We start from the raw sequence: 14,827 nt of genomic DNA on the forward strand, positions 1-14,827 counted from the left end.
AAGGAGCGGGGCGACGCGGGCGTCTGTCTCGCAAGGCTTTCAAGAGAGCAAAGGGATTCGTTCATTATTCACATGCACTCACACAATTCTAACCCCCCTCGAACCCACCCAGAAGAAAATTTTAAATGAAACAAACCAGCTCTTTATTGGCACCCCCACATGGAAAACCAAAACCCAAATAAATTGGGGAATGGCAGCAAATGAGTTAAAATGAGTCTAAAAAAACTGTTGAGGAGATTTTTAACACCGGATTTGGATACAAAAACATTTCCCAAGCTTGAAACATCCCAAGGAGCACTGCGCAAGCCATCATATTGAAATGGAAGGAGCAAATCGACCAAGACTCGACCGTCCCTCCAAACAAGGAGACAACTGATTAGAGATGCAGCCAAGAGGCCCGTGATCACGCTGGATGAACTGCAGAGATCGACAGCTGAGGTGGGAGAGTCTGTCCACAGGTCAACAATCAGTCGTACACTGCGCAAATCTGGCCTTTGTGGAAGAGTGGCGAGAAGAAAGCCATTTCTCAAAGATATCCATCAAACGCCTCGTTTCAAGTTTGCCACTAAGCCACCCGGGAGACACGCCAAACATGCGCTCTGGTCACATGGAACTTTTTGGCCACAATGCGCAACGATATGTTTGCCGTGAATCAACACAGCTCATCAGCCTGAACACACCATCCCCACTGTCAAACGTGGTGGCGGCGGCGGCGGCATCGTGGTTTGGGCCTGCTTTTCTTCAGCAGGGACAGGGACAGGGACGATGGTGAAAATGGACGGGAAGATGGATGGAGCCAAATACAGGAACATTCTTGAAGAAAGCCTGTTGGTATCTGCACAAGACCTGAGCCTGGGACGGAGATTTATCTTACGACGTGACAATGATCCAAAACGTAAAGCTAAATCCACAATGGAATGGTTCAAAAATGAGCACATCCAGGTGTTAAAATGCTCCAGACCTGAATCCAATTAAGAATCTCAAGACTGCTGTTCACAAACACTCTCCAATCAACCTCACGGAGCTCGAGCTGTTTTGCAAGGAAGAATGGGCAAGAATGGCGGTCTCCCGATGGGCAAAACTGATAGAAACATAGCCCAAGCGAATTGCAGCTGGAATTGGAGCAAAAGGTGGAACGACAAAGTATTAAAGCAAGGGGGCCGAATAATATTGCACGCCACACTTTTCACCTTTGGATTTGTTCAAAACGTCTACATTATTTATTAATTAATCACTTCACGATTAATAATAATAATACATTTCATTTACAAGCGCCTTTCTGAACACTCAAGGACACTTTACAACAAAGACAACACACAAAACAGTAAAACCATGCATAAAACAATAAATAATAAAACAGCAGAATAAATTAGACCATGAAAGCAAGTAGTTTAAAGAGGTGGGTTTTCAGTGAGATTTGAAAGTAGGAAGGGAGTCAATGTTGCGGATGTTGGCTGGAAGTGAGTTCCAGAGTTTAGGAGCGGAGCGGCTGAAAGCTCTGCACCCCATCGTTGTGAGACGGGCAGAGGGCATGTAGAGGTGCAGGGAGGAAGAGGATCTGAGGGCCCGAGAAGGAACGGAGATTTGAATTGGGTCAGACAGATAGGGAGGGGCAAGGTTATGGATGGCTTTAAATGTAAACAGAAGTATCTTGAATTCAATACGGAGTTTAACAGGGAGCCAGTGGAGCTGTTGGAGGATAGGAGTGATGTGGTGAAAGGAGGCGGTTCTAGTGATGATCCGGGTTGTGGAATTTTGGACTAGTTGGAGTTTATGGAGACATTTTTGACTGACCCCGAAAAGAAGTGAGTTACAATAATCGATACGGGAGGTGACGAGACTGTGGACGAGGATAGCAGAGGTGTGAGGGGTGAGAGAGGGACGGAGACCATTGATATTGCGGAGGTGGAAATATGCAGACCGAGTCATGTTATTTATATGGGAGTGAAAAGATAGTGAGCTATCAAGGATGACACCCAGGCTATTGACTTGAAAGGAGGGGGACACGGTCAATGGTGAGAGAGAAACTGTTTGCTTTGTGAAGGGTGGATTTGGTACCGACAAGGAGAAGTTCCGTTTTTTCGCTGTTTAGTTTGAGAAAGTTATGAGAAAACCAGGATTTGATTTCTGAGAGGCAACATGAGAGGGATGAAGGTGGAAGAGAGGTGTCGGGTTTACTGGAGAGGTGGAGTTGGGTGTCATCTGCGAAGCAGTGAAAATGAATTTCATATATATATATATATATATATATATATATATATATATGGCTCAATTTGCGCCATCTTCTTTTTTTGGAAACCATTTTTAGGAAGATTTTGCGCAAGTTGCTTTTTCATAGCTGTCAACCTGCGAGACACTGTGACCTTACCAACGGGTCCATTTTTACCTCGGAGAAAAAAAAAAACACGTGTGTTGTAAATAGACAAATAAATAGATTCCTAAATAAATAAATAGACAAATCAGTAGAAAAATAGACGCATAAATAGATTCATCAATAAATATGAATGGTAATCACCATCAGCCATCCATGAGCAGTTTCTTCTCTTGCCGTAGAACAAAGAGTCGGCCATTTTGCTTCTTAGGAGCCATTTTGATTCCTCGCAGCCATTTTGGATGACATTTGTTTATCCTTTTTCAACAGTTGTCATTAGCAACACTTTTGACAAGCTGGTTTCGAAGGGGACTGATGATTTTTTTTATGATGCATTATGTTTATTAAAAAACAGGAATGATACGACAGTGAAAAAAACTGTAAAATGTTTCATTTAACTGATTTCAAAATAAAATTCCACTTAAGCGGAACTTTGGTTTCTTCTCGTGACTTTTCGTACAGGTAGCATTACTAGTAGCATTATACATCGGAAGAACACAAGTAAATAGACAAATCAATAGAAAATAAATAGATGAATAAATAGATCAATAAATGTCTTCATAAACTGCTTAATCAATAAATATGAATGATAATCACCATCATCCCTCCATGACCAGTTTCTTCTCCTGCAGTTGATGAGAAGGTTTCTTCAGCCGTCATCTGTACAATTTTGAAGGTTTCGGACGTTTCGCCTCCTATCCAAGAGGCTTCGTCAGCGAACTAAAGTCTGACTGGTCGTATCGGCCCTATTTATATATCCCTAATGTCCAGGCATGGCGGCGCCGGACACTGCTATGATAGGTCACTACTCTCAGGTTGGAGGGAGCAGAGGACCACTCCCTTCTTTAAACCGGTCTGGTGGGGTGAGGTTCAATTTGGATCGTTCATACAATAGCCTGCTTAGGCAAAACAGGTTAGGCAACATTCGTTATGCTGATGAGGTGATACCGGTGGGAGTGGGGCAAACAGGCCAGTCGTTAGTCAGGAATGTAGGAACAATCAGTGGGGCCACAGGGAGTGGTCCTCTGCTCCCTCCAACCTGAGAGTAGGGACCTATCATAGCTGTGTACGGCGCCACCATGTCTGGACATTAGGGATATATAAATGGGGCCGATACGACCAGTCAGACTTTAGTTCGCTGACGAAGCCTCTTGGATAGGAGGCGAAACGTCCGAAACCTTCACATTTGTACAGATGACGGCTGAAGAAACCTTCTCATCGATGGACCACTCCTGTACGACTGAGAGCTTACACAGACGTTCTCCTGCAGTTGAAAAGAATGTTGGACATTTTGCTTCCTCGCAGCCATTTTGGATGAGATTTTTACTTTTTTAATTTTTTTTTTTTTTTTTTAACAGTGGTCAATAGCAATACTTTTGACAAGCTGTTTTTTAAAGGGGATTGATGTATTTCTTACAATGTATAATGTTTATAAAAAAATAGGAATGATATTATGGCAAAAAAACACGGTAAGATGTTTAATTGAACGGATTTCAAAATAAAATTCCACTTGAGTGGAATTTGTCTTTGGGGAACTTTTGTTTCTTTTGGAGACTTTTCGCACGGACTTGTTTTCACAGTGGTCGATTTCGCGTGTTACGAGTAGCGCTATTTGTTAGCATTAACATTAGTGCTAATATTTAACGACGAAAACAGAATTGAAAATACAGTAAAGTCTCGTTATATCGATATCGGATATATCGATAGTCCCGGTTATATCGATAGTCCCGGTTATATCGATACTATTTCTATGCACGCACGGAGAAAATGACATGCAAACAGGGTCGGATATATCGATAGTCCCGGTTATATCGATATTTTTTCCGACTCCCTTGAATATCGATATAACGAGACTTTACTGTATCTCCAAACAACATTGACGCATTTTGACATGCCAAAATCCGTCCGCTCGACAGGTATGTTTTTGACAAAAGGTGGCTTTCCGCTGGCGCGGAGGCCATCGATCAGCCATCAAGGTCGCGTCCGACGACTTTAACATTGAGTGAAATAAAGCGAGGCACTTCCTGGCTGCCGGCGTGTCCTTTTTCACCTCCCTTGGTCACTCCCTCTCACGGCAAATTATGGGGAAGGGGAGGCGGCCGGACAGGGCGCCGGGGGGGGGCTTTCCCCCCTTTCATATTGTCTCATCTTCTTTGGCGGGGCAATTAAAGGCGGCTGCAACTTGCGTGCCGTCTCCATGGCGATGGGCGTCCTCGGCATCCCTCGGCGCGGGAAAAGGATGCGTGGGAGGCATCGGGGGGCGCGGACAAGACGCGGGTGGCCGATTTGTGGCTCCTTTCGCAATTTGAGCCTCGGAAGTGATGAAAAAAGCGCGGCGCTTCGGATTGGAGCGCCTAGCGCTTAGCCTTAGCACGTAGGACGTTGGAGTGTCCCGCCATTTGTTAACTCATTCACTGCCATTCACGGATTTATTGGGGAATTGAAAATATGACGTCGAGCACCACTACCCAATTTGTTCGGGTTTTGTTATTTCATACACGGGTGCCGATAAAGCTCTGGCCAGACATCTGTCAGTGATTTTACCTTCCACAAGGGGGCAGCATTAGCCTTTCGTCCATGTTAGCGCTTTGCTCCAGCTTTAGTTGTTGTTAAAGCACTATAGAAACCAATAGGGTTGTATTGCATTGTAGTTTGTAAATCTGCCACCATTTCAAGCTCAGCTAACTCTAGGCCCATATAATTTAAGAATTAACTCATTCACTGATTCATTTGGGAATTAAAAATATGACCTCGAGCGCCATTCTCGAATTTCTTCGGGTTTTGTTTTTTCCATACATGGGTCCCGATAAAGCGCTGGCCTGACCTCTGTCAAGGATTTTTCCCTTCTACAAGCGGTCAGTATTTCCCTTTTTTCCCATGTGAGCGCTTCCGCTGTTGTTAAAGCGCTACATAAAGCAAATTGTATGCATTGCATTGTATTTTGGACAGCCAGCCCCATTTCAAGCTCATATAACACCAGACCCATCTCATTTAGGAATTACTGTAACTCTTTTTTTCTGATGAAAGAAGAGAGTCTAAGGCACACGTGGCAAAGTCAAGGCCCGGGGATCAAATCTGGCCCGCCACATCATTTTATTCGGTCAGCGAAAGCAAATCAAACATGTGAAAGTTCATGCTCATTAATCGAGCTAGCGAGCTAGCTCTCTTTGTATTCAGCCAGCTGGCTAATCCATTACATCACAGGTGTCCAAGTCAAGGTTCGAGGGCCAATTGTGGCCCGTCACATCATTTTAGTCGGCCCGCGATAGCAAATCAAACGTGTGAAATTTCATGTGCATCGATCAATCTAGCTAGCTAGCTAGCTCGTTCTATTTAGATATCTGGCTAATTCCTTACATCATCAGGCTGGAGCGGCTGGAGAAAAATGTCAGGTGTGATGTGCGATAGAAGGCTTTCAGCTAGGATGAAAGGAAAAGTGTATCAAACCGTGGTGAGAGCAGCCGTGACGTTTGGACTGGAGACGGTGCCACTGAAGAAAAGACAGGAAGCAGAGCTGAAGATGTTGAGGTTTTCTTTGGGAGTGACCAGGTTGGATAGGATCAGGAAGGAGGACATTAGAGGGACAACTCATATTAGAGGCTTTGGAGACAAAGTCAAACTGAGATGGTTTGGACACGTCCAGAGGACAGAGAGTGACTATATTGGGAGAAGGATGCTGAGTCTTGAACTTGAAGACCGCAGAGGAGGTTTATGGATGTGGTCAAAGAGGACACGAAGATAGCAGGTGTGAGAGAAGAGGATGCACAAAACCGAGATAGATGGAGGACATTGATTCGCTGTGGCGACCCCTGAGGGGAAAAGCCCAAAGGAAAAGAAGAGGAGTCCTAAACTGAATCTTCTGTGGGTCCTGCAATTGGAGTGAAAATGACAAAAACCCTGGCACTGGAGTGGACACGTTTTTTGCACATCGTCTGGTAGTCAATGAGTTAAAATTTCGGTCAAAGAGTATTCAAGGCAGATATTCGAGGACATTCCCATTTTCCTTGCGCGGGGATGGCGGAATGCGTTCCGGGCGATGGCATCAGCGCTCACGTTCAGTATGCCTAAAATCCCACAATGCAGTGCGGCGAGCCTCAAACATTTGTTGTTATTTTTAAATGTTAATCATTACAGGAGCACGCGTGCGCTCGCTATGTAGACTTCAAAGATGGCAACACGGCCTCCTCCTCCTCCCGCTGTGCGTACACGCGTGTGCCAGTTTCCGTGGTAGTCACCATAGAACTAGTGTGTGTTACGTAAGATGATCTCGAGGGCCAGGTCACACTCACGTGCTGTTTGGCAAACACATCGAGGTGAGGTTTTATGGAACACACACACACACACACACACACACGTCACATGCACACCGCCGCACACCCGCCATTGTCATCAATAAGCTTCCAATAAAGGACACGCGACGCCTGATGAACACATTTCAAAGATGGACAACCATCTCATTTACACTTGATTACATTCGCCGACGTTGGAAATTTGAGCATTCGGAGTTCGACGCGAGGCTGTTTTGCGCGACATGGAAGACCGAAGCGAGACGACATCGCCAAGGACCAACAGCAGTCTCAAGTGGGACAAAATGAACGCCGAGAGCTGCGATGATCAATGACATCTGACGTGTCCCAAAATGAAAAAGTTATTGGGACATTTTATGGCAACACACACACACACACGCACTCAAACACACAGACACACGCACTCAAACACACGCATAGACACAAACACACTCAAAGCCATTTTGGGGAAATGCCAATCAGAGAGCAAGGTTGCCTGTTTCCTGTGTCTTTTCTGGCATTGTTTTTTGAGTCTTTTTTTGTGGGTCACCTTTCATTTTGCTCAGTGCAATGACCTTGAAAGGTCAAGTTACAATGACAAAATGAAGCAGTAAACTTCCTGTCCTTTCAGACACTGTTCCTTCCACTTTTTCTTGTTGTTGTTTTTTTTTGTGGGTCTGCTCATGATAAGCATCTGTCATAAATTGCATGTTGCTCTGCGACCTAGCTTCAGGGCTTGAATTTGGAAATTTCTGTGAAATGCCGAGAGGCGAAGATTGACGACTTCCTGTGCCTTTTCTGGTCTTATTTTTTCAAGTTTTTTTTTTTTTTTTTTTTTTTTTTTTTTTTGTGGGTCACCTTCGGATAAGTCTCCCATGTTGCACAGCGCAATGAGTTAGAAAGGTCAAGCTATAATGACAAAGTCAAGGAGCAAACTTCCTGTCTTTTCAGGCACTGTTCCTTCCATTTTTTTACATAAACAATGTGGGTCTGCTCATGATAAGCATCTGTACTAAATTTCATTTGGAGCTTCTGGGGTTGAATTTGGCAATTTCTGTGAAGAGGCAACTAAGAGACAAAGATTGCCGACTTCCTGTGTCTTTTCTGGCATTATTTTTTAGATATTTTTTTTTGGTGGGTCACTTTATGATAAGCCTTTCAGGTTGCTTGGTGCGTTAGAAAGGTCAAGTTATGATGACAAAATAAAGCAACAAAATTCCATTTTTTTTTTTTGGTGCGCCTTCTCATGACAAGCATGTGAGCCAAAATGTTTGTTACAAAGTCAAACTGGCTGCTTCGCGGGTTCAATTTGTCAGCAGAATCCTTGAGGTCTGTCAAGAGTCATCAAAGCTTGCCACTATACGTACAATCTTAAATGAGCCGCTCGGCTCATTTAAGTCAATTAGCTTAGCCGTGTTAGCCGTATGAAGCGAAAAGTAAACGTAACCCCAGAATGACTTCCACTCTGCTGACAAGATCTTAATTGTCTGCTTAATGGGACACGCAGGATCAACATCATCCACTTCTTCTATCTGCGCACGCTAACAAGCTAGCCGCCGCAGGCCAGCACGGGAGATTAGCGCACGGTGGATGTCAAATTTGGGGGAAAAGGAGGTTGGCGGGAATGCGCGTTAAGACTTTTAATCTGGTTAGTCTCGCTTGTCCGACAGCGAGGCAGGAAAAGTTTGTTATCGACACGCGACATGGCGGATTAGCAGCCAGATGATTGTGCTCGCCTGTTGGATCAGCGCCAGGCTGGATGGAGCTCTCGACATTGATGACTTCAGATGATTTGCGTAAATGGGCGTAATGTGCGGATTAGCGCGGGACCAAGTCCAATTAGCAGAGACTGAGCTCGTTTTGGTTTCCAAAGCTTGGACAGGTTAGCCGGGGACTTCCTACTTTGACAAGTAGTCATTAGCCACCTTTTATCGTCATATTCATTAGCATTTTTGGGGCGTTTAATGTCCGACGATCAGCGACCACTGTAAAACGGAATCAGGTTTCTTGGAGAGGAAATCGAGGGTTTTTTACAGAAATCTCCATCTGTCGTCTGCGAGTAGGAGCGTTAGCGTGTAGCGGGGGTGCAACCAATGACAAATAAAAGGAGTTGGCAACGCGACTTATTGGCAAAGCAGAGGCGGCGGATACGGTTTCAGAGACATCGGCATGAAAGTACCAGCTAACGACGGCTAACGATGGCAAATGACGGCTACGTCACTTCGATCGCGCCCCTCTCTCACATTCTCTGCGCAACAGTAACATTGTCCGTTCCTCAAAGAGGATAAAGACTATAGCCCCGAGTATCCTTATACTCATCTATAGGAACTTTAAAGGACAACCGACGTCACTTTTTTGTTTCCTAACTGACATCAGAAAAACGTGTTATAGCATCTAAAATACCCAAAACACGCAGTATGATATTTTTATTCAGATGCAAAACACCAATAAAAACGACTTCAAGTGCCCAAAAAATTGAGCTGCGAATTGGGCATTTTCAGAAAGTCCCGCCCCCAGTTCGTGACGTCACGCCAAAACGTCTTGCCTTGCTGGAGAATCCAAACAATGGCTTCAGATTCTGAGAATATTCTTTCTTGTTACACATCGAGTAATGAATATGATTCAAATAGTTCTGAAGAGGAAAGCATACATGTTTGCAATCGATTAAAGTTCTTCCGGGTCATTTTGAGGCATCAGGGGTGGGAAATGTCGCACCCAAGGGAGGCTGAAAATGGAGACAAAGCCATGTAGGGAATTAGTCAGCCCGTTTCCACAGGCTGATAAATTCCTTCCACGGAGCTTGGTCACCCTCTTCTGGCGGCTTTTTGGTGCAACCAAAAGTAAGTGGTAAGACCAAGTACAGCAAAATAGATTGACGTGATGGAAGGACTTCTACATTGGGTCTTTTTTTTCGGTCAGGGGCGTTCCTACAGTCACGTCACGTACGGACTCGTCACCAACTCCAAAACAAGACTTCCGGAATATTCAGCGCGAGTCTTAAAAGGTAAAAGATAGCTATATGCGGTGGAATCTTTGTAAAATATGCTCAGTAGAAGTCATTTGAAGCCATTTTACAAATTATGGACACACGGAGACGTCAGTTGTCCTTTAATTGAATACCTTCTGAAGTTTACAGTCTGCTGTTTTTGTCCATAGTAAACCCGGAATAATCCCTTTAAGTATCTATTTACTATCTAGGTGGCTAGGTAGCTCCCTAGTTGGCTATCTATTAGCTGCCTAGCTAGCTACATGGCTGACTATCTAATAGCTGGCTGGCTGGCTGTCTAGCTAGCTGGATATCATTTGCAAGCTATTTGCTATCTATTAGCTCTGGCTTGCTAGCCAGCCCTCTGGCTGGCTAGCTAGCTTGATAGCTAGCTATATATTCACTATCTAGCTGACTGGCTATCTAGTTAGGTATCTGTTGGCTATCAATTGACTTGCTAGCTAGCTTTCTATCTATTTGAGTTACTTCCGGGTTGAGTAAACGCTGGCGCGCGTGGCTGCCACTGCTCACCCACAGAAAAACTTATCCTGGGACTGTACAGTGACCCTGAGAGATTATTATTATTATTATTATTATTATTATTATTATTATTATTATTATTAACGTCAGCTAACAATGGCTAATGACAGTTAATGACGGCTAATGACAGTTAATGATGGCTAACAATGGCGAACAATGGTTAACAACGGCTCATGTTAGCATTTTGTCCATGCCTGGAGCCTTTTTAACCTGTTAGGTTGGCACACGCCAAATAATGGACAGTCGCCCTTTTTGCATTGGCTATGCTAACATCTGTCGGTCTGTATTTTTGACCCCAATCTAAGTTTGAGCTCCATTTGTCATATTTTGGTAAACATAAACTTTGGCAGAAATGATTCTTGTTTCTATTCAGGTAGCGCACATGCAAATTTTGAACGCTGCCCTCCTTTTTTTCCCACCCGGTTAATAATGTTACCTACCGCTTTATGCTACAATCTTTGTGTTGTTTTCGTCAAGTAAAAATGCAGGTTTTTTTTTTTTGTTAGCATGTGCAACTCACTTCAATGGCGACTAGCGTGTGTGTGTGTGTGTGTGTGTGTGCGTGCAGAACATTGTCATGCTGGGTCGCTCGCATTTGGTCTGGCCCGCTCAGCCTTCAACGCAACTCGGGCATATTTAGTGCTCGGCGGAGACCAGGTGAAGGTTCTGCGCGAGCAGGTCACGCCTGTCGACTTCCCCGCGGACCGACTCGCGCACCCGAATGGAAGCCGCTCTCCTGCCGTTAAGGACAGGAAGTGACCTCTGATCACGTGATGAATATTCAACAGAAGGAAAGAGTCTGGAGTACTTGTCAAATTGCATATCAAGATGATGATGATGATGATGATGATGATGTCTTGTGTTTTGTAATCAAGAAAAAGAATCATGTTGTGTACGTCGGGAGGAAAAAGAAAAAAAAACTGAAAATGTTGAGTATAGGAGTCATTGACTGAATCAGACCCCCAATTAAAAAAAATAAAAAATGGAGATTTTCTGAATTTTGACAAATATTATAAAATGTTGATTTTCTGAATTTGTTAAAAACATCTAAAATGGCTATTTTCTGAATTAAAAAACATCTAATATGGCTATTTTCTGAATTAAAAAACATCTAATATGGCCATTTTCTGAATTTTGACAGATATAAAATGGTCATTTTCTAAAATGTTGATTGTCTGAATTTAAAAAAAATCTAAAATGGTGATTTTCTGAATTGCTTTCAAAATGATCTAAAATGATGATTTTCTGAATTTTAAAAACATATCCAAAATGGTGATTTTCTGAATTTAAAAAAAAAAAATCTAAAATGGCTACTTCCTGAATTTTGACACATATGAAAAGGTGATTTTATGAATTTTTAAACATTTTCTAAAATGTCGATTTTCTGAATTTGTCAAAATTATTTAAAATGGTGATTTTGTGATTAAAAAAAATAAAAAATAGTTATTTTCTGAATTTTTCAAAATTATCTAAAATGGTGATTTTCTCAATTAAAAAAAAAAAATCGAAAATGGTGATTTTCATTGTATTTTTTAATTTTCTAAACTGACGACAATCAACCCAAAAAAAAAAACTGTTACGAAAAAGATAGTGTTTAAAAAAAAAAATTCAATGTTCAATGTCAATCAAATTTTGAGCCGCATGTTTGAAACGTGCTTAAGTAAGCTGAAAAGGTGAATAAAAAAGCAAAGGTGACACATATTTGCTAGCTGAAATGCATAGACATTAATTGAATACATGTTTCAGCTGTTAGCGCCCGACGCTACCTTTTCATTTTTTTTTTCTTCCGGTGAATATTTCTGGCAAAAGTAAACGTCTGCTGAAAACAAGAAATGGCCAAGAACGGCACTTGATGAACTTTGACCTTGACGTTTGTCATTGTCCAAACAAGAACAACACAAGCGAATGAACACAGACGACGAACAACACACTAAGTGTCCAGACTTCAAACATTTGACTCTTGATGCGATCTTCTTCTCTACATTCATTTCTAATTCAAGGGAAACGACGTGAAACACAACAATATTTCACTTTCACATCAACATGTTGAAATATTTGATTGGCTTTTAAAAGTGCAACCCCTCTCCGATGTAACGTTGAACATCTCGGGCACCTCATAATCTTTGACTTTTTGGTTTGTTCTTACAAGGGGGTTCCGATAAAGTGTTGGTCAGACCTCTGGCATCATATATTATATCTATCTATTTTTCCCTTCATTTGCCTTTCGCCAGATCTGGTCCCTGGGCCTTGAGTTTGACACCAATGCGCAAGAATGTTAGCCTAATATTTTTATTATCATTTGCTAGCTATTTGCTATCTATTAGCTCTGGATGGCTAGCTATCTAGCTAGCTAGATAGCTATCAAGCTAGCTATCTATTCACTATCTACCTGGCTGGCTATCTAGCTAGGTATCCGTTGGCTATCGATTAGCTAGCTAGCTAGCTATCTATTCACTATCTACCTGGCTGGCTATCTAGCTAGGTATCCGTTGGCTATCGATTAGCTAGCTAGCTAGCTAGCTTTCTATATATTTGAGTTACTTCTGGGTTGAGTGAACACTGGCACGTGTGGCTGCCGCTGTTCACCTGCAGAAAAACATATCCTGTGACTGTAAAGTGACCTTGAGAGTTTTGAAAGGCGCTTATAAATCTTCTTCTTTTCCTTTCGGCTTTTCCCCTCAGGGGTCGCCACAGCGAATCAATGTTTTGTGCATCCTCTTCTTTTACACCAGCTCCCTTCATGTCCTCTTTGACCACATCCATAAAGCTCCTCTTCGGTCTTCCTCTCGGTCTCCTGCCTGGCAGGTCAAGGCTCAGCATCCTTCTCCCGATATAGTCGCTCTCTCTCCTCTGGACATGTCCAAACCATCTCAGTCTGGCCTCTCTGACTTTCTCTCCAAAGCCTCTAATACGGGAAGACTCATATCTAATGTACTCCTTCCTGATCCTATCCAACCTGGTCACTCCCAAAGAAAACCTCAACATCTTCAGCTCTGCTGCCTCCAGCTCTGCCTCCTGTCTTTTCTTCAGTGGCACTGTCTCCAGTCCAAACATCATGGCTGGTCTCACCACCGTTTTATACACTTTTCCTTTCATCCTAGCTGAAACCCTTCTATCACACATCACACCTGACATTTTTCTCCAGCCGCTCCAGCCTGCCTGGACACGCTTCTTCACCTCTTTCCCACACCCTCCATTGCTCTGGACAGTTGACCCCAAGAACTTAAAATCCTCCACCTTCTTTATCTCTTCTCCCTGTAGCATCACTCTTGCACTTGGATCCCTCTCATTCACACACATATATTCCGTCTTGCTGCGACTGATCTTCATTCCTCTCCTTTCCAGGGCATATCTCCACATCTCTAGTTTCTCCGCCACCTGTTCCCTGTTCTCGCTACAGATCACAATGTCATCTGCAAACATCATGGTCCAAGGAGATTCTTGTCTAACATCGTCTGTCAGCCTGTTCATCACCATAGCAAACAAGAAGGGGCTCAGAGCTGACCCCTGGTGGAGTCCCACCTCCACCTTGAATTCCTCCGTCATACCGACAGCACACCTCACAACTGTCTTCCAGTCATGATACATGTCTTGCACCGCTCTGACATACTTTTCTGTCAACACAGACTTCCTCATGCAATGCCACAGCTCTTCTCTGGGCACCATGTCATACGCTTTCTCCAGATCTACAAAGACACAATGCAATTCCTTCTGACCTTCTCTGTACTTCTCTATCAGCATTCTTAAAGCAAACATTGCATCTGTCGTACTCTTTTTTTGGCATGAAGCCATACTGCTGCTCACAAATGTTCACTTCTGCTCTTAGTCTTGCTTCAACTAGTCTTTCCCAGAGTTTCATTGTATGGCTCATCAACTTTATTCCTCTGTAGTTAGTACAACTCTGCACATCTCCTTTGTTCTTAAAAATGGGCACGAGTACACGTCATCTCTTTCCCCCCTTCATCCTCTTCAGCGCCCTCCTCACTTCTTGGTCCACAACAGTCACGTCTTCTACTCTTTGTTCCTTCTCATTTTCCTCATTCATCAATTCTTCAAAGTACTCTTGCCATCACACTACTGGCACCTGTTAATACATTGCCATCTCTATCCTTAATCACCCGAACATGCTGCAGGTCCTTACCATCTTTGTCTCTCTGCCTCGCCAGCCTGTAAAGATCAGTCTCACCTTCCTTGCTGTCCAGCCGAGCATATAAGTCATCATAGGCCTCTTGTTTGGCCTTTGCCACCTTTACTTTAACACTGCGCTACATCTCCTTGTACTGCCGTCTACTCTCATCCGTCCTCTCAGTGTCCCACTTCTTCTTTGCTAATCTCTTTCTCTGTATACACTCCTGCACCTCCCCGTTCCACCACCAAGTCTCCTTATCTACCTTTCTTCCACTCGATACACCAAGTACTTTCCGACCCGTGTCTCTGATTATGTTCACTGTAGTTTGCCAGTCATCTGGAAGGACCTCTTGCCCACCCAGTGCTTGTCTTACCTCCTTCCTCAATGTCATGCAACACTCTTCCTTTTTCAACTTCCACCATTTTGTCCTCACTTCAGCCTTTGGTTTCTTCATCTTCTTCACTGCCAGCGTCATCCTACACACCACCAACCTATGCTGTCTGGCTACACTCTCA

The 14,827-nt window shown here is 43.4% G+C and overlaps 1 protein-coding gene across 1 annotated transcript in view; it reads right to left on the reverse strand.

The window, feature by feature from the left end:
• Positions 1 to 14,827, reverse strand: part of nrg3a (neuregulin 3a) — a 178,264-nt gene that overhangs the window by 18,546 nt on the left and 144,891 nt on the right. The window lies entirely within an intron of this gene.

This window comes from Hippocampus bargibanti, linkage group LG13 (assembly GCF_051943395.1).
Source record: "Hippocampus bargibanti isolate YZ-2025 linkage group LG13, ASM5194339v1, whole genome shotgun sequence".
NCBI classification, from domain to species: Eukaryota; Metazoa; Chordata; class Actinopteri; order Syngnathiformes; family Syngnathidae; genus Hippocampus; species Hippocampus bargibanti.